The sequence below is a fragment of the Anas acuta genome, chromosome W, assembly GCF_963932015.1.
Source record: "Anas acuta chromosome W, bAnaAcu1.1, whole genome shotgun sequence".
Classification (NCBI taxonomy): domain Eukaryota; kingdom Metazoa; phylum Chordata; class Aves; order Anseriformes; family Anatidae; genus Anas; species Anas acuta.
The window spans coordinates 17,093,896-17,120,933 of record NC_089016.1 but is presented as its reverse complement, the minus strand read 5'-3'; the positions used below and the strand labels follow the sequence as shown (position 1 = coordinate 17,120,933).

Below are 27,038 nucleotides of genomic sequence, written 5' to 3'. Positions count from 1 at the left end.
CCCTGATAGCTGAGACACTGGTTCATACAGGTGGAGAGGAGGATAAATTCTCTTTAAGTTGGTGGACCTCTTCAGAAAGTTTCTCCGAAGTACTCTCTTTTAGTTGATGGAACTCTTCAGAAAGTTTCTCCACAGCCGAGATGCCGGCCTGTAGGGAAGAGGAAAGACTTTCTTCGTGCTGCTGGAGTTGTTTAGCCAAACATTAGCCAAACATTAAAACATCGGTGTGGTATCAACATTATTCTCATCCTAAATCCAAAACAGAGCACCCTACCAGCTACTAGGACTGTTGAGGGATTTTTGAAACAGCAAGGAGGCCATGACTTGCTTCAGCTGAGCAAACCAAGCTGCCAGGACGATTATGAGAAGTTCCCATGACAATGTTCCCATATTGCCCGATTGAGGAATTGAAAAATATGGTTACCAGCAGCTGGCTTCAAGGAAATGATCTACGTGACTGCTAATCACAAGGGGGTTGTTTTCTTGCAGGTGGGGTTGTTTTCTTGCAGTTGTTTGTCTGAGTGCTTTTGACCAATAATCTTGTGTGAGACACTATCTGCCCCTATTAAATTTGCTATAAAAGCCAGGCTATTCAGGTAATAAAGGCAGAGCATGATCTGACCATACTGGTGTCTGTCATGTTTTCGGCCATCCTTCCTGCAACATAGGAGGAAAATTAACTCTATCATAGCCGAAGCCAGGACATTGACTCTCTTGACATCTCTTGTATCCTCAGTATTTAAAGATTCCACACTGAGTTCTGCTGCATTTTTGGCTCAGAGACTTATGCAGTATAGGTTCGGATCTATAGCTATAAATGAAGAGGAGCTCTAAATTCTAGAGAAATAGTATTCCCGCTTTTTAGCTAAACTATGTTGTTAGAGGACAGTGACGTACAGAGTGATCATGAAATTCTGATGAATTCTGAAAACAATACATTAATTCAAAAGAATGTGTTGTCCTCTGTCCTTTAAACAGTGGTTAACACACCCAGCCATTGCTAAATGGTGTAGCAAAAAAAGTTACAGGGAGAAAATTTATTTTTGGATGAACATTCAAAACTCTCAGGTTCTCATTTGAAATCTCTCTTGTACTCAAATCTCACAAATAACAAGATTTTGTAGTCTTTCCTGTACTTGTATTTGCTGAAAGCAAGAAATACGATGTGAAAATATGTTGAACATAACTTCTCTGTCTGGGATAGGAACTCCCAAACGAGTTCGTTACTGTCCATCCTGACGCTTGTGAAGGGATAAAAAGGCCATTCTCAGGGAAAAGGTTCTATTGCCAGTAATATACAGTGGCTCTGGTCTTTTGCTTGAATCATCATATAATAATCAGCTTTACTCCCGACTCAAGTACAGTCTGTTTGACTTGTTTTTAAACAAAGAAAATTGGCTTTTTTCCTACACAGTATTTTTTATTCATTACAGGGGCATTAAAAAGTTTTCACAAACATTTTGACTGACAAAAACTTACTTAGAGCTTCTTTTTTAAAAAAACAAAAACAACAAAACAAAGTTTTTCCTCATTGCTAATTTATTTTATGGTAATATTTATTAGGAAGTTGTGTGACAGTAAATTTTGGGGATTTTTTTTTCAAAATAAAAATACTTAAAATCAGGAAAAGGAAAAAAAGCTGAAACAAAAATAGAATTATCAGTTTATGTATTTACTAAATTAAACAAATTTTCCCATTTTTTGGCCAGCCGCAGTTGGTACTTTTCCCAATTAACCAGAAAAAAAGAAAAGAGAAAAGAAAACAAAAAGAAAATCAAAAATAAAAGAGGCCTGCCTGTGATGGGGTACTTCTTCAAAGGAATACTGCAAATATTTTTCCTGAGTTGCTTCTTAAAACATAACTCTCAAATGTGGCGCCCAAAACTGCACACAGTATACGAGATGAGGCCACACCAGTGCAGAGTAGAGTGGGACAATCACTTCCCAATCACTTGACCAGCTAAGCCATTAGTTCTTGTCCTATCTCTACAGTCCCTGATAAATATGATCTCATCTCATCTAGGACCCCTTTTCCCACAAAAAGTTTAGCACTGATGACCTTTGAGGTCCCTTCCAACCTGGACTGTTTTATAATCACACGGCACTTGCAGGAAAACCAGGCGATCAGGCCCAGTCATCATGAGTTTATGAAAGGCAGGTCCTGCTTGGTAAACCTGATCTCCTGATCTCCTTCTATGACAAAGTGACACGCTTAGTGGATGAGGGAAAGGCCGTGGATGTGGTCTACCTTGAATTCAGCAAGGCTTTTGACACCATTTCCCACAGCATTCTCCTCAAGAAACTGGCTGCTCTTGGCTTGGACTGGCGCACGCTTCGTTGGGTTAGAAACTGGTTGGATAGCCGGGCCCAAAGAGTCGTGGTGAATGGAGTCAAATCCAGTTGGAGGCCGGTCACTAGTGGAGTCCCCCGGGGTTCAGTACTAGGGCCAGTTCTCTTTAATATCTTTATCAATGATCTGGATAAGGGGGATCGAGTGCACCCTCAGTAAGTTTGCAGACAACACCAAGTTGGGTGCATGTCTCAATCTGCTCGAGGGTAGGAAGGCTCTGCAGGAGGATCTGGATAGGCAGGACCAGTGGGCTGAGGCCAACTGCATGAAGTTCAACAAGGCCAAGTGCCGGGTCCTGCACCTGGGACGCAACAACCCCAAGCAGTGCTACATGCTGGGAGATGAGTGGCTGGAAAGCTGCCTGGCAGAGAAGGACCTGGGAGTATTTGTTGATAGTCGGCTGAATATGAGCCAGCAGTGTGCTCAGGTCGCCAAGAAGGCCAACAGCATCCTGGTTTGTATAAGAAACAGAGTGGCCAGCAGGACTAGGGAAGTGATTGTCCCCCTGTAATCAGCTCTGGTGAGGCTGTACCTCGAGTACTGTGTTCAGTTTTGGGCCCCTCACTACAAGAAGGACATCGAGATGCTTGAGCAAGTCCAGAGAAGGGCAACAAATCTTGTGAGGGGCCTGGAGAACAAGTCTTACGAGGAGTGGCTGAGGGGGTTGGGAATGTTCAGCCTGGAGAAGAGGAGGCTCAGGAGCAACCTTATTGCGCTCAATATATTCCTGAAAGGAGGCTGTAGCGAGGTGGGGGTTGGTCATTCTCCCACATACCTGGTGACGGGACAAGACTGAATGGGCTAAAGTTGCATAGGGGAGGTTTAGGTTGGGTATTAGGAAGAACTGGTTTAGTGGAGGACTTGTTAGTGTTAGGTCATAGGTTGGACTAGGTGATCTTGGAGGTCTCTTCCAAGCTAGATGATTCTGTGATTCTGTGATAATTCTTTGCAATGCTGTTTAACTGCATCATACATTTAACTAATCATTTTTCCTGATAAACAGACCCAGTTCCGAGACCATCTAAGGAACCTGAAGGTTCTCAAGTCCATGGGACCCGATGTGATGCATCCACGGATCCTAAGGGAACTGGCTGATGTAGTTGCTAAGCCACTGTCCATCATATTTGAGAAGTTGTGTCACTCCACTGACTAGGAGAGGGGAAACATAACCCCCACTTTTAAAAAGGGAAAAAAGGAAGACCCGTGGAACTACAGGCCGGTCAGTCTCACCTCTGTGCCTGGCAAGATCATGGAGCAGATCCTCCTGGAAACAATGCTAAGGCACATAGAATCATAGAATCATTAAGGTTGGAAAAGACCTCCAAGATCATGTGGTCCAACCATCCCCCTACCACCAATATCACCCACTAAACCATGTCCCTAAGCACCAAGTCCAGCCTTTCCTTAAACACCCCCAGGGACAGTGACTCCACCACCTCCCTGGGCAACCCATTCCAGTACCTGACTACTCTTCCTGAGAAGAAATTTCTCCTCACTTCCAATATGAACCTCCCCTGCAGTAACTTGAGGCCATTCCCTCTAGTCCTATCACTAGTTATCTGCGAGAAGAGGCCGACCCTCAGCTCCCCACAACTCCCTTTCAGGTAGCTGTAGAGAGCAATAAGGTCTCCCCTGAGCCTCATCTTCTCCAGTATAAACAACCCCAGTTCCCTCATCCACACCTCATAAGACTTGTTCTCTAGACCTTTCACCAGCTTTGTTGCCTTTCTCTGGACACTCTCCAGGGCCTCAATGTCTTTCTTGTAGTGAGGGGCCCTGTTGGGAATTGGCACAAAGGATGTGGACATGAGTCCGTGGAACAATTGCTCGATCTGAGCTTGCTTTATGCAACCAGGAGTAGGCCTTAGCAAATCCCATGGCCTGCTGTAGCTGAGCAAACCGAGCTACCAGGGCAACTATGAGAAGTTCCCATGGCAGTGTTCCCACGTCGCCCAATTGAGGAATTCAGAAAAATATGGTTACCAGCAGCTGGCTTCAAGGACAAGATCTACGTGACTGCTAATCACAAGGGGGTTGTTTTCTTGCAGGTGGGGTTGTTTACTTGTAGTTGTTTTTCTGAGTGCTTTTGACCAATAATCTTGTGTGAAACACTGTCCGCCCCTGTTAAGTTCACTATAAAAGTTAGGCTATTCGGGCAATAAAATGGAGGAGCATGATCTGACTCTGCTGGTGGCTGTCGTGCTTTCGGCCATGCTTCCTGCAACGCGCTCTAACAGGGCCCAAAACAGAACACAGTACAAAAGGTGTGGTCTCTCCAGAGCAGAGTACAGGGGGACAATCACCACCCTGGTCCTGCTGGCTTCCTGATACAAGCCAGGATGCCATTGGCCACCTGGGCGCACAGCCAGCTCACATTCAGGTGAGCCTTGACCAACACCCCAGATCCTTATCCTCTGCACAGCTTTCCAGCCACTCTGCTCCAAGTCTGTAGCTCTGCATGGGGTTGTTCTGACCAAAGTGCAGGACCCAGTACGTAGCCATGTTGAACTTCATCCAGTTGGCCTCTGCCCATCGACCCATCCTGTCCAGGTCCCTGTGCAGGGCCTTCCTACCGTCCGGCAGATCAACACTCCCCCCCCCCCACCCCCCCCCAACTTGGTGTCGTCCGCAAACTTACCAAGGGTACACTCAATGAGGGTGCACACATTGCACACATGGAAAATAAGGAGGGGATTGGTGACAGCCAGCATGGCTTCACTAAGGGCAGATTGTGCCTGACAAATCTGGTGGCCTTCTGCAATGGGGTTACAGCATTTGTGGATGGGGAAGAGCAACTGACATCATCTACCTGGACCTGTGCAAAGTATTTCGAAAGGTCTTGGAGAACAGGAGAGGTGCCTGAGGACTGTAAGAAAGCCAGCATTACTCCAGTCTTCAGGAAGGGCAAGAAGGAAGACCCAGGAAACTACAGGCCAGTCAGCCTCACCTCCATCCTTGGAAACGTGATGGAGCAGCTCATCCTGGAGACCATCTCTAAGCATGTGGAGGATAAGAAGGTGATCAGGAATAGTCAGCATGGGTTCGCCAAGGGGAAGTCATGTTTAACCAGCCTGATAGCCTGTTACGATGAGATGACTGGCTGGATGGACGAGGGGAGAGCAGTGGATGTTAACTACCTTGACTTCAGCAAGGCTTTTGACACTGTCTCCCATAACATCCTCATAGACAAGCTCTGGAAGGGTGGGATCCATGAGTGGACAGTGGGGTGGATTGAGAACTGGCTGTATGGCAGAGCTCAGAGGGTTGTGCTCAACGGTGCTGAGTCTAGTTAGAGGCCTGTGGCTAGTGGTGTCCCCCAGGGGTTGGTACTGGGTCCAGTGCTATTTAACTTATTCATCAGTGACCTGGATGAAGGGACAGCGTGCACCCTCAGCAAGTTTGCGAACAGTACAAAGCTTGGCAGAGTGGCTGACACACCAGAGGCCCGTGCGACCATTCAGAGGGACCTGGACAGGCTGGAGAGTTGGATGGAGAGGAACCTCCTGAGGTTCAACAAGGGCAAGTGCAGGGTCCTGCACCTGGAGAGGAACAACCCCAGGTACCTGTACAGGTTGGGGGCTGACCTACTGGAGAGCAGCTCTGCGGAGAGGGACCTGGGAGTCCTGGTGGAGAGCAGCTGCCCTTGTGGCCAAGAAGGCCAACAGTATCCTGGGGTGCATTCAGAAGAGTGTTGCCAGCAGGTCAAGAGAGGTAATCCTCCCCCTCTACTCAGTTCTGGTGAGGCCACACCCGGAGTACTGTGTTCAGTTTTGGACTCCAGTACAAGAGGGACATGGAGCTACTGGAGCAAGTCCAGAGGAGGGCTACGAAGATGATTAGAGGACTGGAGCACCTCTCATACAAGGATAGGCTGAAAGAGCTGGGCCCGTTTAGCCTGGAAAAGAGGAGAATGTATATAAATATCTGAAGGGAGGGTGTCAAGAGGATGGAGCCAGTCTCTTTTCAGTTGTACCTAGCAACAGGATGAGAGCCAACGGGCACAAACGGAAGCACAGGAGGTTTCATCTGAATATGAGGGGGCACTTCTTTACTGTGAGGGTGACAGAGCACTGGTTCAGGATGCCCAGAGAGGTTGTGGAGTCTCCTTCTCTGGAGATATTCAAAACCTGCCTGGATGCCATCCTGCGCAATGTGCTCTGGGTGATCTGGCTCAGCAGGGGGGTTGGACTAGATGATCTTCAGAGATCCTTTCCAACCTCGGCCATTCTGTGATTCTGTGACCTTTTTCAGAAAAGCCTGCTTAAAAAGACAACTTTCCTCTTCCTGTGGAAGACGTGTTTAAGAAGTTCAGAGAAATGAACTTTATTCTAGTTTATGGTCACAGAGAGTGATGGTGGACTGCAGCTGATCTTGAGAAAATAATTTTTTTTCACATTAAATTTGATTTCTCTATATTGACTTTAGTCAATTCTATCTTTTACTGAAATTGATTCAGAGGAAAAATGCATATTACCGTATGCTTGTCAGAACTTTACAGCTCTGAGATGTGCACTTTGTGGTTGAAGATGGTAATTAGTGCAAGGTCCACCTTCTGGTTTTTCTTCTTCCCTGGGAGTCCTGGTGGACAACAAGCTTTCCATGAGCCAGAAAAGTGCCCTTGTGGCCAAGAAGGCCAATGGGTTCCTAGCCTGCATCAGGAGGAGTGTGGACAGCAGGTCAAGAGAGGTAATCCTCCCCCTCTACTCAGTTCTGGTGAGGCCACACCTGGAATACTGTGTGCAGTTCTGGGCTCCCCAATACAAAAGGGGCATAGAACTTCTAGAGAGGGTCCAGGACAGAGCCACAAAGATGATTAAGGGATTGGAGCATCTGTCCTATGAGGAAAGACTAAGTGAGCTGGGCCTGTTTAGCCTAGAGAAGAGGAGATTGAGAGGGGATCTTATCAACCTCTACAAATACATGAGGGGACAATGTAAAGAGGGTGAGGCCAAACACTTCTCAGTGGTGGCCAGTGATTGGACATGGGGTAATGGGTATAAATTGAACCACAGGAGGTTTCATTGCCATATAAGGAAGAACTTCTTTATGGTTGGGGTGACAGAGCACTGGAACAGGCTGCACAGAAAGTTTGTGGAGTCTCCTTCTCTGGAGATATTCAAAACCTGCCTGGATGCAATCCTGTGTAACATGCTCTAGGTGACCCTGTTTGAGCAGGGGGGGTTGGACTAGATGATCTCTGGAGGTCCCTTCCAACCTCAACCATTCTGTCATTTTGTGATTCTGTGATTTGACACTATTCCACATGATATCCTTATCTCTAAAATGGAGAGACATGGATTTGACGGATGGACCATTCGGTGGGTAAGGAATTGGCTGAATGGTCAACGACTCAATGTCCAGGTGGAGATCAGTTGGAGGGAAGGGATGCCATCCGGAGGGACCTGGACAGGCTTGAGAGGTGGACCTGTGCGAACCTCATGAAGTTCAACAAGGCCAAGTGCAAGGTCCTGCATCTGGGCCGGGGCAATCCCAAGCACAAATACAGGCTGGGCGGAGAATGGACTAAAAGCAGCCCTGAGGAGAAGGACCTGGGGGTGTTGGTGGATGAGAAGCTCAACATGAGCCGACAGTGTGTGCTTGCAGCCCAGAAAGCCAACTGTATCCTGGGCTGCATCAAAAGAAGCGTGGCCAGCAGGTTGAGGAAGGTGATTCTCCCCCTCTACTCTGCTCTCGTAAGACCCCACCTGGAGTACCGTGTCCAGCTCTGGGGCCCCCAATGTAAGAAGTACATGGACCTGTTAAAATGAGTACAGAGGAGGGCCACGAAGATGATCAAGGGGCTGGAGTACCTCTCCTATGAAGACAGGCTGAAGGAGTTGGGGTTGTTCAGCCTGGAGAAGAGAAGGCTCCGGGGAGACGTTATAGCGACATTACTGTACCTAAGGGGAGGCCTACAGGAAAGCTTGGGAGGGACTCTTTGTCAGGGAGTGGAGTGATAGGACAAGGGGGAATGGCTCTGAATTAAAAAAGGGTAGATTTAGATTAGACATTAGGAAGAAGTTCTTTACTCTGAGGGTGGTGAGGCACTGGAAGAGGTTGTCCAGAGAGGTTGTGGATGCCCCATCCCTGGAAGAGTCCAAGGTCGGGTTGGATGGGGCTTTGTGCAACCCGGTCTAGTAGGAGTTTCCCTGCTCAGGGCGGTGTGTGTGTGTGGGGGGGTTGGAATTAGATAATCTTTAAAATCCCTTCCAACCCAAATCATTTTGTGATTCTATGATTCATAATTTCTCATAACTGCATTACTATTACTTCTACTTATATTCTAATATACCTCTTGGAGTACATTTGCTTTTTTTTTTCTTTTCTTAAGCGCCTCCCCTCAAAACCTCCAACAACAACAACAAAGCTGATTCAGCAAAACATTTAAGCATTGGGCTCTTAAAATACATTTAACTGCTTGTCTTGGAGTACTTGCTCAAAGTTCATCCCTACTAAATTAAGAATTGGCTGATATGATTTTGCTGAATTAGGACTTTTATACACATCTCTCTCTATAACTTGAATCTTTATTACAGAATCACAGAATCACAGAAGGGTTGAGGTTTGAAGGGACCTCTGGAGATCATCTCGTCCAAACCCCCTGCTCAAGCAGGGCCGCCTAGGGCAGCTTGCCCAGGACCATGTCTAGGCAGCTTTTGAAGATCTTCAAGGAGGGAGACTTCACAACTTCTCTGGGCAACCTGTTCCGGTCACCCTCAGAGTAAAGAAGTGTTTCCTAATGTTCAGACAGAACTTTCTTTGTTTCGATTTGTGCTTATTGCTTCTTGATATTTCACTGGACAAAAGAGCCTGGTTCTGTCTTCTTTACACCCTGAGATACTTTTTACATATGAGACTACCCCCGAGCCTCCTTTTCTCTGTGCTACACAGTCCCAACTCCCTCAGCCAACTAGACTTCATGCCACTGACCACCACCCTCTGGGCCTGGCAGTTCAGCCAGTTTTCAGTCCACCTCACTGTCTGCTCATCCAGCCCATACTTTTAACAGCTTCTCTATGAGGATCTACTGGAAGACAGAAGTCATTAGTTATAGAAAGCAATTATGTAATTTCTTTACTGTTTTTAGTGAAATGAGATACATATTTAATTTTGATGCTTGGATATAGTTAAGCCTTCTAGGAGGCTTAGTCTAGTTAATTTTTTAAGCTTTGCTTAAAAATTTTAAAAGTTAAGTAGAGTTTATATGACTTTTACTTTGCTATTTCTTAGCTTTTCAGATGAAAGTTGGAGATTAGCTAGTGCTATGCAGATGTTTGTTTTAAACAAATAGGTTCTAAACATAGTGGTCTAATATGTGTTGAACTTGATTCATATGAACTACTGAACACTGTGACAGAATGAGGATTTTTAACCAGTTAGTGGCACAAAGCATATGTTATGATATTTCGATTCTAATCACTAAATTCAGTGACCTGCAGGGGTGAGGTCTTCTACATTTTAATTTCTACTGCAAACATAAATAATCAAGAAGGTTTTAGTGTTGATACACAAGCAAGAGTCTGCAGTTATTACTTTTTTTTCTGCAAACTTACATATAAGCAATAAACATAGATGTTTTATTTACTGTATATCTTTTCTGTAGTTATTTCAGTCTTCATCATGTGGTAACACTAGCCTTTATTTCCTTGCTTGATAATACCTTCTACAAAGTAATGCTTGCAAATATTTTCCTGAGTTGCTTCTTACAACATTGCTAGCAGAGGCAGCCAACAGATGCAGCACTTTGCTCAGAAGGTTACACAGAAGGGGGCCAGAAACTTTGCAGAGAATTGCATCCATGTCCTAAGCAATGCTGTTAATGCATTGCAGGGCACCACCTCCAGCTGTTGGAGCAACTATCCCTACAATATCAAAGGCCTCAATCCAGACCGAACTCCCAAGGGAGAATGCAGCTCTCAGGGTACAAGGAGTGCCTGGGGTCTCTCACTGAGGCTGGGGCAGAGGGAGCTAGTCTCCTTGCCTGCAGAAGGTGTGCAGCAGTACAGGATCTGTGCTGCCGAGGAGGTGCGGGAGGAGGTCAGCAGATTGTGTAGTGTCAGAGATGATAAGAAAGAGATTGAACAGTTCATCTCCAAGACCCTGCAGCCTGAACCCCTAGCTGTATTGAAGGAGGATTGGGTGGTCTGTGCTTAATGAGTTAGGATCATAGAATCATTAAGGGGACTAACTACTAACTATTAACTACTCTTTCTGAGAATAGATTTCTCCTAATTTCCAACCTAAAGGGTTGGAAATGGCGAAGGCTGGAAGCTTGTGACTTCTAACAACAGGAAGAAGGCTCCTGCTCCACCTGCATATCTCCAACTAAAGAACAGGTTTGGCATCCTTAGAGCAGATGAGGGTCTGGGAAGTCTGTACAGTGAAGCATCCAAGCTAACTAAGCCTGAGCCATGCAGCAGTACCAGAAGGAAGTGGCAAGTGATAACAACGGGAAACTCTGTGCTGTAGGGGATGGGGGACCACATCTGCTGACCTGACCTGCTGTGTTGGGAGGCTTACTATTTGCTGGGGGCTTGGATCTGGGATGTTGTAGAGATATTGCAGAGGTTTGTCCGGCCCTCGGACTATTACCCCTTATGAATCATCACCGACAATACTGCCATGGGAGACCTGGAGCATAGCCAGTGTGACTACATGCACCTGGAGGCAATGGGAGAAGTTCATGGGGGCTCAGGCAATATCCTCCTTGATCCTTCCAGTGAGAAGGAAGGATTTGAGGAGGAATGGGAGGATCCTGTGGGTCAACAGTTGGTTGCCCAGCTGGTGATGACAATAGGGATTTGTTTTTTATGACCGTGGGGATTTCTGTTTAAGAATCAAAGACTGCTAAAGAGATGGGATCCACCTGACCAAGTGAGGCAAAAGCATCTTTACCAGCAGGCTGGCCAACCTGGTGAGGAGAGCTTTAAACTAGAAATGACAAGGGAGGTCCACAATCAAATGAGGAAGTGGTGGAATGGGTTGACAAGGAGCGGGTTCAAGGTGTTATGGAAAAAGAGAGAGCTTGTAATCAGAAAAACAGGGCTGAAGGGGAGACACTCTGCTGGATGCAATTCTTACAAACAAGGAAGAACTGTGGTTGGAGCAGCCTGGAAGGTTGTGGGCAGCCTGGGCTGCATTGACCGTGAGATGGTGGAGTTGAGAATCCTGAGAGGAGGGAGCAATGCAAATGGCAGGATCACAACTCTAAATTTCAGGAGAGCAGACTTTGGCCTGTGCAGGGACCTGTTTGGAAGAATCCCACAGGGTAGAGTCCTGGAGAGCAGAGGAGGGTCCAGGGATATTCAAGGATCACCTCCTCCGTGATCAAGAATGGTCCATCCCAGTGAGCAGGAAATCGAGCAAAGGTGGCAGGAAGCCTGTGTGGATGAACAAGGAGCTCCTGACTAAACTCAAACATAAAAAGGAAGCATATGGGAGCCAGAAAAAGGGACAAGTGACCCAGGAGGAATACAGAGACACTGTCTGAGAGTACAGAGATGGGGTTAGGAAAGCCAAAGCCCACCTAGAGTTGAAACTGGCGAGGGATATGAAGGGCAACATTAAGAGCTTCTACGGGTGCATCAGCAGCAAAATAAAGACCAAGGAAAATGCAGGCCTGCTGCTGAATGGGGCAGGGATCCTGAAGACCAAGGACATGGGAAAGGATGAGGTACTGAATGCCTTCTTCACCTCAGTCTTTACTGGTAAGGACTGCTTTCAGGAACCCCAGGCTCCTGAGACCAGAGGAAAAGTCTGGTCTGGGAAAGTTTTTTTATATGTAATGCTAAAGTCTACTGAAGTCAGTGGAAAGACTGTCTGACATTAATGGACTCAGGCTCAGGACCATAGTGCATTCGCATCTGTCAGGTAGACTAGAGCCAGTGTGTAAAGGAACCCATTTTTATCTTAAAATTAATAAAAACTTAGACTTTGCAGTGACAAAAGCATCTTCCATAGGGAAATATATTCCAAAAACTTCTGGAGAGTTCCCTAAATGCAGTGAAATATCTAGTCTCCTTTTCTTTAAATACAGTGCTTACATCAACTCCAGTACACCTTCCTACTCAACAGAATTAAGGAAAGATGACACATGCTACTTTTATATCCTTCGAAATCATTCCCCAAAGTCTCACGTGATGCACAAAAACACCACCACATAAAACAAACCAAGCCAAAATTCTTATGAGGTGTTATCTGTGTTTAACTTACTAGGAATAGGTCTAAGGACATCAGGAATGAGAATCTCCACCAAAGCCTGGTACATCACATGGTCACAATTACAAATCCATTTCAGAATAGACTCATTTTTGCACAGAGTAATCAGTTTTCCTTTTGGAAGTCGACTTTCTATTTCAGTCAGATTGCTGGCGTGAATAAAAGTAACAAAAGAATAAATGAAAATGCATTTACATACAGATAAGAAAAGTACAATGGACTTTGCTTATTTAATAAAAACTTTGTAAAAGTCTCAGTTACATCCAATTGAACCTCTTTACCTTGTTCATATGAAACTGGGGAAAAATGGCCTCCAAAGTTCAGCTCCAGCCCAGAAATTATGCAGAGGTAGCATAAAAATGGTCCTTGGAATTTAAAAGAATGGGACAGTATATTGTGTAAGGACACTTTGTAGTCATCCAAACAAAGGAAAAAATGGAAGATGTATACAGTCATTTCAAGGCTTTGATTTGACACTTGCTGTTATATTATGATGATAGAGTAAAGAGAGACATTTACTGGCCTTGGTTAGTAAATCATGAGATCTGGAAACATGAACAAAACAACTAGTTTTGGAAGAGTCAGGAAGCTAAGTGAGGTTTGGCAGATTTCAGTGTTCTAACCCCCCCCCAGCCGACACTTGCTGAAATGTTTCCTCTAACATCATCCATGTTTCCATCATCATGTTCTCCTAAAGTACCCTCTATTAAACAGGGCTGTTTATTAAATTATAAATAATAGTAAACAATATAATAATGAATTATTATTTATTTAAGAGTGACATATACTGACCTTGCTTCAATAATACCAGTGCCATCAGCTGGAGCAGAAGGAGAATAGCGCCAGAAAGTTTGCCACAATTTTTCTATCAGGCTAAACTGAAGATTCACAACAACATCCACTATTGCCTAAAACAATATAAAACAAGTGCAGATAATCTTCTACCATTTTTCTCCTCCAGCTCCTTCGAGTGGTATAGCTCTCCCCTCCCCTTAGTCAGTTTTCAGAAAAAGTAATACAAATTAAGATTTATAAATAAACAACGTATTTTAATAACTTTTTAGTGATGAATTTTACTAGTGTGCATAGACTCAGATCAGTCCAAGTGAAAATAGAAAGAATTCTCCAGAAAAGAGAGCTTAAGGAAACATATCGGGTGACTTCACCTAAACAGAATTTTTAATGCTATTAAAAACACGTAGGAAAATTGCTATTTCGTTACTTTTTTTACTTTTCTTTTTTTTTTTTCTGGCACCTTCAACAATAATTTTAAGACATTATTTAATATGAAATGTTAACAACCTTAAACAACTTGTTTCTTTAAAACTTGAAGAAAATAGCGAGCTTGTTTTTAACATAAATGTTAGAAATAATAATTTAATAATTTAATCTGATTTCAACCCCTGTAAACAAAAGCAAAGCTCTGCATATATCTAAAGTGTAATTTATCTAAGAATCTCCAAAAATATACATTATTGTATTCCAGTCTCAGTATTCTATTACATATTTTTCTTCTTTCCTGGTAAAGAGAGAAATTTCAGAGAAATCGTTTTTCCAATTTCATTTCTGATGAAATAAGCAAACTATTTGGTTAGCACATCAGATGTCAATAGCCTGCCTGTAATATGTTTTGTGTCAGACATCCAGTTGTACTGATTCTCACTAGAAGACATGAATTTTCAATGAAGAATGATTTATGTGAATGCCTTTTTTCCCTTACCTCACAGTGCTCTCGATAAAGACTTTGCAATGATTTTATGTCTTCAAGAGCAGCACCATCTGGTAGAGAAGATATTTCAACTTCTCCAAACTCTGGAAGTACTCGAGATGTATCTGTTTCCATGACAACATAACAGAAGAAAACCATTGTGAATGGTGCCAACTACAGCTCAATTAGAAAAGATTTAAGAATGATGTAAATATATAAAGTCTAGAAGGTCATAATGCCCAAAGAGGAATGTCTTTCATATTTAATATATTTTAACGTTGCAAAAAAAATTGTTAACAAACCAGATAGCTATTTTTTTTAAGCAAAAGGAAATGTTAAATTATTCTTGGCAGTGTCGTGGTTCCGCTCGAGTGGGCAGCCGAGCTCCACCACAGCCGCTCTCTCACTCCCCCTCCTCAAAGAGGAATGGGGAGAAATATGTGAAAAGAGCTCAAGGGTTGAGATAAGGACAAGAAAATCATGCAATAATTATTGGAACAGGCAAACCAGACTCAGCATAAGAAGACAGATAGTAAGATTTATTGCTCATTACTAACAAGCGAGAGAAGTGAGAAACAAAGGAAAGAAACCAAAAGCACCTTCCCCCCCATCCACCCTCTTCCACCTCCTCCCCCCCGAGCAGCGCAGGGGAACGGGGGAATGGGGGTTATGGTCAATCTACAGCACTTCTTCTCTGCCGCTCCTTCTCGGTCACTCTCGTCCCCTGTGCTGTGGGGTCCATCCCATGGGATGCAGTCCTTGATGAACTGATCCGGCGTGGGCTTCCCACAGGCAGCAGCTCTTCCAGAACTGCTCCAGATATGGGTCCGTACCACGGGGTCCATCCCTCAGGAGAAAACTGCTCCAACCTGGGTCCCCCACGGGCAGCAGCTCCTGCCAGGTCACCTGCTCCTGCGTGGTCTCCTCTCCATGGGCTACAGGTCCGGCCCGGAATCTGCTCCGGCAGGGATCTTCCACAGGCGGCAGCCTCCGTCGGTGCAGGGCCACCTGCTCCACCGTGGTCTCCTCCACGGGCTGCAGCGTGGAACCCTGCTCCACCGTGGTACTCCATGGGCTGCAGGGGGACATCCTGCTTCACATTGGTCCTCACCACAGGCCGCAGGGGACTTCTGCTCCGGCGCCTGGAGCACCTCTCCCCCTCCTTCTACACTGACCTTGGTACCTGCAAGGCTGTTTCTCACTCCCTTGACTCTCCCGGCTGCTGTGTGGCGCAGCGTTTTTTTCCCTGTCTTAAATATGCTCTCACAGAGGCGCAAAACAACATCGCTTATTGGCTCAGATCTGGAAAACAATGGGGCCCTTCCCAAACATGGGGCGGCTTCTAGATCTTTCTCACAGAAACCACCTCTATGGCTCCCTGCTACCAAAACCTTGCCACGTAAACCCACTACAGGCAGGTAGCAGATTAAAATGATTTCACAAGTATATTGTATCTGTATATAAAAAAACCCTAATATATTAAAGAATATGACAGGATAAAGCAGAATATAAGAGGTTAATGTTATTAAATGTTGTTTTTTTGTTGTTGTTGTTTTTATCAATTGAATAGTTTTTGTATTAACATGAATGCAAGGGTTTCCTAGACTCAGCAGCATATATTTATTTGAAATTTACAAGACTTTCAACTATAGACAACATGTACGTTTACTATTGCTCACAAATGTTTCTAAGAGATACACTAGTATCGTGCCATGTGGGGGAATATATTGTCAACCAGGGAGAATGTGGAAGGAAATTTCAAAAACGTGAACTACAGCCTAAGGTTCTCAATGATTTCAGTAACAGCAAGGCTAGGCCAAAGAATGTGGATCTTCAAAATATCAATGTATGAACTCAAAACTAAGTGTACAGTTACTGCAATAAGATATTTAATAGGCTTTTTTACTTTAGCAAATTACTAAATTACCATTTGTTTCCACAAATGGGAAATCAATAAGATCAGTTACATCAACAAATGCAATATATATATATATAATATAATCCCATTTTATGTGCAGGTGGCAGAACACTGGAACAGGTTACACAGAGAGGTTGCGGGGTCTCTCTCCTTGAGGATATGCAAAAGCCTCCTAGACATGGGAAGGCTGGACCCTCCCCCACCCCCCACCCCCCCACGGGCAGGGACACCTCCCACACTAGGCTAGGTTGCTCAAAGCCCCATCCAACCTGGCCTTGAACACTTCCAGGGATGTAGCATCCACAACTTCTCTGGGCAGCCTGTTCCAGTGCCTCACCACCCTCATAGTAAAGAATTTCATCCTTATATCTAATCTAAATCTACCCAATTCTCTATTAGTTTAAAATCTGTTGTGGTTTAACCTGGCAGGCAGCTAAGCACCAAACAGCCATACACTTCCCTCCCCGCCCCCCCCCACCCCCCCCGGGATAGGGGAGAGAATTGAAAATAAAAATCACAAAACTTGTGGGTTGAGATAAAGACAGTTACATAGGACAGAAAAGGAAGAGAAAATAATCCTGAGACTACTACTACTACTACATATAAATATATATACAACAAATGATGCAAAATGCAATTGCTCACCACCTGCCGACCAATGCCCAGTAACTCCCAGAGCAGAGATCTCCCCCCCACCCAACCTTTCCAGTTTTTATCGTTCAGTATGACACCATATGGTATGGAATATCCCTCTGGCCAGTTTGTGTCAGCTGTCCTGGCTCTGTCCCTTCCCAGCTTCTTGTGCACCCCCAGCCTTCTCGCTGGCAGGGCAGCATAAGAAGCTGAAAAGCCCTTGCCTCTGTGTAAGCACTGCTCTGCAACAACTAAAACATCAGAGTGTTATCAACATTATTTTTCTCCTAAATCCAAAACACGGCACATACCAGTGGCTATGAAGAAAATGAATTCTATCCCAGACGAAACCAGGACAAGATCCACCCCTTATTCCATACCCTCTACATCATGCTCAGGTCCCACTTTCCAATGCATCCCAATTAATCACCACTTTTCTGTCTTTTGATATATGCACACACAGATATCATTCCCTTAGTATATGGGCCGTCACTCTAAAATGTCTATTGAGTTCGTTTAGTCCATGACTCTGGGTTTCATCTGTCATAACAATCCTTCAGGGCAGGAGAGATGGGGTGTGGTGTTGAATTGTTGCATACTGAGGCCAGCTCTGGCTCCAACACCACTGCGCTTGTCTGCTTCTATCACTGCTGCACTTCGCTCAGTTCCATCAAAATACATTCTTCATTAATCTGGTTGACTCTTACTGTAATACTGATGATGGGACATATAGCAACCATAGTAGTGATTACATGCAGTATTATACAGCAATTAACATAATACAATTCAAATCAAATCGTGGGCTATTCTCTCCCAACATCAAATCCCCTTGAGGTACGCTCCGGACCTCCCTATCCCTCTGCGTTACCCACCAAGTGCACCCAGGTCCCTGAGCAAAAGCAATCCCACAGATAGGTTTGCCTTTGCTTGAGGCGGGAATAACCCAGACTGTCTTCCACAGCATGTTCTTTATCCTCCATACCAGGGAGGCTTTAAACGCTTGGCTTGTTTGTTTGCTTGTTTGGCTTGTTTGTTTGCAGCACATATTTCGCATTCATAGATAACCTGTGCAATGGTGCTCACGGTCAGGTCCACCCATCGATCACGAGCCCATCTATATGTTGCATCTCTGCCTTGATGGCCTGAGGTGTCATGGGCCCATTGGGCTATAAATAATTCACCTTTATGCTGCCAATCCAGGTCCACCTGAGCTACTTCAATCTTAGCAGCCTGATCCACCTGCTGGTTGTTTTGATGTTCTCCAGTGGCCCAACTCTCAGGTACATGAGCATCTACATGACATACTTTTACACCCAGGTTTTCTACCTGGGCGGCAATATCTTGCCACAATGCAGCAGCACGGATGGGTTTACCTGCTTCTATTGCTGTAACCACCCCCACAGGACATTTCCTACCATCCATGAATCAGTATAGAGATAGAGAATTGGCCACTTTTCCCATTCAGCAACTTCTAAGGCCAGCAGGATGGCCTTCACTTCTGCAAACTGGCTCGATTCACCTTCTCCTTCAGCTGTTTCTGCAACTCGTCGTGTAGGGCTCCATACAGCAGCCTTCCACTTCCAATGATTTCCCACAATACGGCAGGACCCATCAGTGAAGAGGGCATATTGCTTCTCATTCTCTGGCATCTTGTTATACAGCGGGGCCTCTTTAGCACGTGTCACCTCCTCCTCTGGTGATATTCCAAAATCTGCCTTCTGGCCAGTCCGTGATCACTTCCAAAATTCCTGGGCGACTGGAGTTTCCTATTTGAGCTTCTTGTGTGATCAGTGCAACCTACTTCCTCCACGTAGCATCAGTTGAACATCCAGCCCAGCACCGGCAGTCGAGGTGCCAAGAGGAGCTGTGCTTCAGTACCAGACACTTCTGAAGCAGCTTGAACCCCTTCATATGCTGCCAATATCTCTTTTTCAGTTGGAGTATAGCAGGTCTCAGATCCTCTGTATCCCTGACTCCAAAACCCTAGCGGTTGACCTTGACTATCCCCTGATGTTTTCTGCCAGAGGCTCCACGTGGGGCCATTCTTCCCAGCTGTGGTGTAGAGCACAGTTTTTGCCTCTTGTCCTGCATGGACTGCCTAAGGGCTACTGCATGAACTATCTCCCATTTAATTAGTTCAAAGGCATATCATTGCTTAGGGCCCCATTTGATATCATTCTTCTTCCAGGTCACTTGATAGAGTGGGCTTACAATCAGACTGTAATTTGGAATGTGCATTCTCCAAAAACCCACAATGCCTAAGAAAGCTTGTCTTTCTTTTTGCTAGTTAGTGGTGACATAGATGTTATTTCATTGATCACATCCACTGGGATCTGACGATGACCATCTATCTTGCCATTTTATTCCTGAAAAATGGATCTCCTGTGCGGGTCCTTTGACCTTACTTTGTCTTATGGCAAAACTGGCTTTCAGAAGGATTTGGACTATTTCCTTCCCTTTCTCAAAAAATTCCTCTGCTTTGTCACCCCAAATGATGATGTCACTGATGTACTGCAGGTGTTCAGGAGCTTCCCCCTGTTCCAGTGCAGACTGGATCAGTCCACAGCAAATGGTAGGGCTGTGTTTCCACCCCAAGGTGTGGTGGTTTTACCGTGCTGGGCAGCTAAACCCCACAACCGCTCTCTCACTCCCCCTCCTTTAGATGAGGAGGGGGAGAAGTAAAGCAAAGAACAACTCACGGGTTGAGATAAGGATAATTTAATTAAAGGGAAATAATTATAATAATTAAATAAAGACTACCATGAACTAAACAATTTAACTAAGGGGAAATAAAGAGGGAAAGGGGAAAAGGGAGGGGAAAAGGAAAAATAAAAAGAAGGGAGGAAAACAAACAAACAAAATAAATGAAAGCTATATGGAAGTGCAGAGGAAAGAAATTACTCTCTACTTCACTTCCCACAAATGAGCAATGATTGACCACGTCCTTGAAGCAGAGCCTCAATGCACGCAGCCGGTGTTCGAGAGGAGGACCGACGTCTCCTCAACGAGAGCCCACCCCTCCCCTCTTCTTCCTGTTTCCACCTTTTATTGCTGAGTGTGACATCACATGTTATGGAATATCCCTTTGATTGGTTTAGGTCAGCTGCCCTAGTGATGTTTCTCTCCTCACTTTTTGCCCACCCCCTAGGAGGGTTAGAGAAGGCCCAATACTGTGCCACTGCTGCTCAGCAGTAGACACAACACTGGTGTTATAACACTGCTGTTCCAGCTACAAGTACAGAGTACGGCACTGTATGGGCTGCTGCAGGGAAAGTTAACATTCCAGCCAGACCCAGTACACAAGGCAGTCGATTCCACGTGTACTGGATGCCCCTCCAAGTAAAAGCAAACTGTGGCCTGCACTCTGCTGCTAGAGGGATGGAGAAAAATGCATTAGCGATATCAGTTGTGGCGTACCACTTGGCTGCCTTTGATTCCAGTTTTATTGAAGTTCTAGCATGTCTGGCACTGCAATACTCAGCAGTGGTGTGACTTCATTCAGGCCACAATAATCCACTGTTAGCCTCCACTCTCCAATAGGCTTCTGCTCTGGCCATATGGGACTATGAAAGGGTGAGCGAGTTTTGGTGGTCACTCCTTGGCTCTCCAGTCAACAAATTAGCTTATGGATGGGAATCAGGGAGTCTCGGTTGGTGCGATGTTGCCGCTGGTACACCGTTGCGGTAATGTATTGGCACCTGTTTTTCTTTAACCCTGAGCAAACCCACAACAGAAGGGTCCTCTGAGAGACAGGGCAAGTGTGGTGGTTTTACTGTACTGGGCAGCTAAACCCCACAACCGCTCTCTCACTCCCCCTCCTTTAGATGAGGAGGGGGAGAAGTAAAGCAAAGAACAACTCACGGGTTGAGATAAGGATAATTTAATTAAAGGGAAATAATTATAATAATTAAATAAAGACTACCATGAACTAACAATTTAACTAAGGGGAAAATAAAAAGGGAAAGGGGAAAGGGAGGGGAAAAAAAAGGAAAATAAAAAGAAGGGAGGAAAACAAACAAACAAAATAAATGAAGGCTATATGGAAGTGCAGAGGAAAGAAATTACTCTCTACTTCCCACAAATGAGCGATGATTGACCACGTCCTTGAAGCAAGGCCTCAACGCACGCAGCCGGTGTTCGAGAGGAGGACCGACGTCTTCCAAACGAGAGCCCACCCCTCCCCTCTTCTTCCTGTTTCCACCTTTTATTGCTGAGTGTGACATCACATGGTATGGAATATCCCTTTGATTGGTTTAGGCCAGCTGCCCTAGTGATGTTTCTCTCCTCACCTTTTGCCCACCCCCTAAGAGGGTTAGAGAAAGGCCTAATACTGTGCCACTGCTGCTCAGATACAGACACAACACTGGTGTGATAACACTGCTGTTCCAGCTACAAGTACAGAGTACGGCACTGTATGGGCTGCTGCTGGGAAAGTTAACATTCCAGCCAGACCCAATACAGCAAGTTAGACACATTTTATTTTCTTCCGTCTCCAAGGCAACTTTACCAAAACCCACCTGTACCTTTTGGGTCCTCAAAGAACCTCCTTAGGTAGTCTATGCCTAGGATGCACGGAGCCTCCAGGCAAGTCACAATGGGGTAGTTTTGCCACTCATTCCCAGTTAGACTCACTTCGGCCTCCAATACAGTTAGCTGTTGGGATCCCCCTGTCACTCCAGAGATACAGATGAGTTCTGTCCCTTTATAGCTTGATGTCACTAGGGTATACTGTGCACCTGTGTCCCCTAGAGCCTTATACTTCTGTGGGTCTGACATGCCAGGCCATCAAATCCACAGAGTCCAATAAAGTCCTTTTCCTCTACCTGTCTGGATGCAGGGCCCCTCTAGTCCTGGTCATAGCATTCATTACTCTGGGGGATTGCTCACCGGAAAGTGGATCAGTACTTTTCCCAGAAGAACCCCCTTTTGCAATTCTTTTTCCTTACAACTCATGTGCCCATGCCTCTAGGGTCAAGGTAGATTTTCCATCCTGCTTCCTCATGTCCTCTCCATGGTCACGTAGGTAAAACCATAGGGTGGCACGTGGTGTGTACCCACTATATCCCGTTTCTTGAGCAGAGGGACTCTTATTTCTAATAGCTGAGATACTGTTTCGTACATGTGGGGAGGAAGATATATTCTCTTTAAGTTGATGGACTGCTTGAGAAAGTTTCTCCACAGCAGAGATGCAGCTCCATAGGGAGGAAGAGAGACTTTCTTCGTACTGCCAGTATTGTCCAGCCAGTTCATTCACTGCGTGGTCCTTTCCATCTTTCCATGTCATTACTGCCAATGAGCTAGGATACAACGATGGTGCACTCAATACAGACTTCCTTCACATGGGTCGCGTGCACTGGACTTCATCTGGATCTTTGGATAGCTGTTTGTTGTCCAGGTCATCATAAATCATCCTTTGTTTCATCTTGTGTATAGGGGTGACAGATACCAGCACGGGTTGGTTCTCTGGTTCAGCCGCAGGACCTGTCACAGGGGTTGGAGTGGCCTGTTGTGGGGCTTGGAACAGATCCAGAGGCATATTCTTCCTCTTGAAGGTGCTGAATAGAATTGAAGAGTGTTTGATAGGCACAGGCAAAGACCCCAGCACAGTGCGGCAAGCTGTAAATCTCTGACATATGAGCATACATTTTTAAAGCATTCTATGAGTTTTTCAGGATTCTTTACTTGTTCAGGGGTGAATTCCAAAACCATTGGAGGTGGCAATCGTGATAGATACCTGCCTATATCCTCCCACACACCCTCTAAAAGAACCTCCTAAATCCAAAACATGGCACATACCAGCCACCATGAAGAAAATTAACTCTATCCTAGCTGAAATCAGAGCAAGACCATTATGCCTTGTCCTATCACAAGTCTCTCTCCATCTTTCTTATAGGCCCACTTTAAATGTTGAAAGGCTGTGATAAGGTATCCCTGGAGCCTTCTCTTCTCTAGGCTAAACAACCCCAGGTCTCTCAGCGTGTCTTCACAGAACAGGTGTTTCATCCCTCTGATCATTTTTGTAACCCTCCTCTAGACCCACTCCAACAAGTCCATGTCTCTCTTGTGCTGGGGGCCTCAGAGCTGGATACAGTACTCCAGGTGGGGTCTCACAAGTGCAGAGTAGAGGGGGAGAATCCCCTCCCTCAGCCTGCTGGCCACTCTTCTTTTTATGCAGCCAAGGATTCTGCGCAACCTGCTCTATGTGTCCCTGCTTGAGCAGTGGAGTTGGACCAGATGATCTCCAGAGCTCCCTTCCAACCTAAACCATTCTCTGTGATTTTGTGAGATTCTGTGTGAATTGGGAAGCCAGTGAAAATTACTAAGCTTTTAGGGTAGGATTTTCAACCTGCATTTTTTTTTTATAAAATGCTTCATGGAACTTGCATGGTAGATTTAAAATATATTGCAATGCTAATAGTCTTTTCACATTTTTCATTTTATATCTGTATGATGCATATTAAATATTGCATGTCTTACAATATATGATATTAAGCTCCTATTAGTAACTTTTTTTGTTCTGTTATCAGTGAGTGTTTTAAACAGGGCAGCATAACTAAAAATAATTATTGTATTTGTATGACGATGTTCATGGCTGTATGGGGTTTATGTGGCAAGGTTTTGCCAGCAGGGGGCTGCAGGGTGGCCTCTGTGAGAAGAGACCAGGAGCTGCCCCCATGTTGGACACAGCCTGTTCCAGCTGCCTCCAAAAGGGACCCACTGCAAGCCATACAGCAAAGCTGGTGGCACCTTTGTGAAAGCATAGTTAAGAAAGGTTTAAAAAACCAAACAAACAAAAGAAACAACACTGCACGGCAGCTGTGTAATAGAGGAGTGGAGTGAGAGAAACAACCCTGTAGACACCAATGTCAGTGAAGAAGAAGAGGGAGGAGGTGCTCCAGGCGCTGAAGCAGAGGCTCCCCTGCAGCCCATGGAGAAGATCATGGTGAAACAGGCTGTCTTCCTACAGCCCATGAAGGAACACATTGGAGCAGATATCCACCCTGCAGCCCGAGGAGGACCCCACACTGGAGTAGTTGGATATGGCCTGAAGGAGGCTGTAGCCTGTGGAGAGCCCACGCTGGAGCAGACCCCTGGCAGGAACTGCATCCTATGGATAAGAGCCCATGCAGGAGTAGGTTTTCTGGCAAGAACTGCAACCCGTAGGGGACCCATGCTGGAGCAGTCTGTTCCTGAATAACTGCGTCCCATGGGAAGAAACCATGTAGAAGCAGTTTGTGAAGGACTGCACCCTGTGGGAGGGGCCTCTTGCTTGAGCAGGGGAAGAGTGTGAGGAGGAGGGAGCAAAGAGATGAAATGCTATGGACTGAACACAACCCCCATTCCCCATCCCTCCCCCCCCCCCCCCCCCCCCCAGCACCAGGGGATGGAAGGCAGAAGAATCAGGAGTGAAGTTGAACCTGGGAAGAATGGGGGGTAGGGGGAGGGTCTTTTTAGTTTTGGTTTTAGTTCTCACAATCATACTTTGTAGTTAATTGGCAATAAAATAATCTTCCCTGAGTCTGTTTTCCCCATGATGGCAATTGGTAAGCAATCTCCCTGTCCTCTATCTTGACCCTCACACTTTTTCATTGCATTTTCTTCCACTGTCCTGCTGAGTAGGGGGAGTGAGAGAACAGCTTGATGGCACCTGGCGGCCAGACAAGGGTTAACCCGCCACAGTGGTGATAATGGATTTTACTTTATTTATACAACAATACAACACATCTTTTCATACCTAAAAACTGTCGATGATGTTGACTTTGGGCAATTATAGTTTGTTCAGCAGATGTGCCTGTTTGTTGACCACTTCCTGTGAAACCATCTGCAACTCCATCCACTTTTTGCACAGGCTTGTACCTACAAAAATATCAAATACAAAATTATCCTTTATGTTTACTTTTTCATAAGTGCAATATTACAATCTGTTCTGCCTTATTTCTCAGTCTCAAAATGCAGTTTTGCTAGTTTAGATACAAGTAAAAATTAACATCAGAATAATTGTAGTAAGGAAAGCCAGAACATTGGCAATGCAAAATTCATATAGATGATAGCACAGCACAACTACCTATTTCTAGTGGAATTTAGTTTAAAAACTACGACCTAAAGTTCATTTATACTAAACAGAATCAAAATCTTTCCTTTTCCAAAGAACTTAAAGTCCCAGGAATCAAGTAGCTCAAAAATAAGTTTTCATCACCTTAAAAAGGGCCATACTACTCTTTGGAGACAAAGGAAAAGAAATAATTTTTAAATGCAACAAACTTCTCATGAGCTCAGAAGGTCTGAGAAGACTACTCAGACTTAAACTCTTCATATGTTGACTCACAAAAGCTTTTATGAAGGATAAAAGGAACAAAAAGACTAGTAGGAATGCTGGCTTGGATGGTCAGATTCTAAGATCATCACACTGACAGGCTGAAGATCCAGCCTGCAATTCCGCACACATCTAAAATTAATTCTGTCCCATTGCACTGTGCAGATTATAAAGCTTTGTACTAACTTTAGGAAGGTCAACACATTCCACTCTGGAAATTCTCCTCTCAAGAAGCAGTTGAGTCAGCTCTGAGCATGTTCTCATTTTGATCTTATTAAACAGATACTAGTAATGCTCCATGTAACTACTTAGATTTTAGCTTATGAGACTGCACCCTGTGGGAGGGACCTCTTGCTTGAGCAGGGGAAGAGTGTGAGTAGGAAGGAGCAGAAGAGATGAAGTGTTATGGACTGACCGCAACCCCAATCTCCCCCCCCCCCCCCCGCATCCTGAGACTACTACTACTACTGAGAGTGACTGCAAAATGGTGGTGTTCTCTGTTCTTGGTGAAGTCAGGATGGGGGGTCAGTAAAGCTGCTACCTTGGACTTCCGGAGGGCAGACTTTGAATTGAGAAAATCACCCCTGTACCCTTAGTAAGTTTGCAGACGACACCAAGTTGGGGGGGGAAGGGGGGCAAGTGTCAATCTGCGGGAAAGTAGAAAGGCCCTGCAGAGGGACCTGGACAGGTTGGATCAATGGGCAGAGGCCAATGGGATGATGTTCAACATGCCTTGGCTGGCAGACTCAGTTCATAACTATGTGGCTCCGAGACTGGTGCCAGTGGCAGAACTTTGGGTCACGGGAAGTTCTACGCGACACCAGGCCTGCTGACACCAGATGGGATACACCTCTCTATCGGGGGGGGGAAAGGATTTTTGTACAGGAGTTAGAAGGGCTGATTGATTGGGCTTTAAACTAGAGTTGAAGGGAGAAAGCCGCACCTCGAGTACTGTGTTCATTTTTGGGCCCCTCGCTACAAGAAGGACATGGAGGTGCTCGAGCGAGTCCAGAGAAGGGCAACCAAGCTGGTGAGGGGTCTGAAGAACAAGTCTTATGTGGAGCAGCGAATGGATAGGGATAGTCTTATGAGGAGTGGCTGAGGGAGCTGGGCTTGTTCAGCCTGGAGAAGAGGAGGCTCAGGGGCGACCTTATTGCTCTCTACAAATACCTTAAAGGAGGATGTAGCGAGGTGGGGGTTGGTCTGTTCTCCCACATGCCTGGTGACAGGATGAGAGGAAATGGGCTAAAGTTGCGCCAGGGGATTTTTAGGTTGGATGTTAGGAAGAACTTCTTTACCGAAAGGGTTGTGAGGCATTGGAATGGGCTGCCCAGGGAAGTGGTGGAGTCACCATCCCTGGAGGTCTTTAAAAGACGTTTAGATGTTGAGTTTAGGGATATGGTTTAGTGGAGGACTTGTTAGTGTTAGGTCAGAGGTTGTACTCGATGATCTTGAGGTCTCTTCCAACCTAGAAATTCTGTGATTCTGTGAACTCCTCGAAGTTGTCCTGGTAGCTTGGTTTGCTCAGCTGAAGCAAGTCATGGCCTCCTTGCTGTTTCAAAAATCCCTCAACAAGAAGGTTGTTGCAGGTGCTAAGGGAGCCAACTAGGAAAGGTGCCCTCCTAGATCTGTTGCTGGAGAACAGAGAGGGTCTTGTGGGGGATGTGGCAATTGGAGGCTGTCTCGGTCATAGTGACCATGAAGCGGTTGAGTTTAAAGTTTTTGGTGGCAGGAGGAAAACTGCCACCAAAACTTCAGCCCTGGATATGGGGAGAGCAGACTTCAGGCTACTAAGGGAAATAGTTAGCAAGGTCCCCAGGAAACTGCTTTTGAAGGTGTCGGCGTCCATCAGTGCTGGTCAGTCTTTAAGCACTGCCTCCTAAAAGCACAGGATCAG

The 27,038-nt window shown here is 45.4% G+C and overlaps 1 protein-coding gene and 1 long non-coding RNA gene across 5 annotated transcripts in view; one reads left to right on the top strand and one right to left on the bottom strand.

Moving 5' to 3' along the window:
• Nucleotides 1–27,038, top strand: part of LOC137847010 (transcription factor RFX3-like) — a 236,061-nt gene that overhangs the window by 118,479 nt on the left and 90,544 nt on the right. The gene's annotated exons all lie outside the window — the stretch shown is intronic.
• LOC137847059 (uncharacterized) lies at nt 11,073–25,101 on the bottom strand. 3 transcript variants are annotated; one of them, XR_011090765.1, is made up of 5 exons: nt 24,563–25,101; nt 14,289–14,401; nt 13,361–13,476; nt 12,850–12,933; nt 11,073–12,717 (listed from the first exon to the last, which is right to left on the bottom strand). It is a non-coding gene; the product is annotated as an uncharacterized lncRNA (long non-coding RNA). The 3 variants fall into 3 exon arrangements; XR_011090764.1 differs by having other exon boundaries at nt 11,073–12,933; nt 24,563–25,096; XR_011090763.1 differs by lacking the exon at nt 12,850–12,933 and having other exon boundaries at nt 24,563–25,092.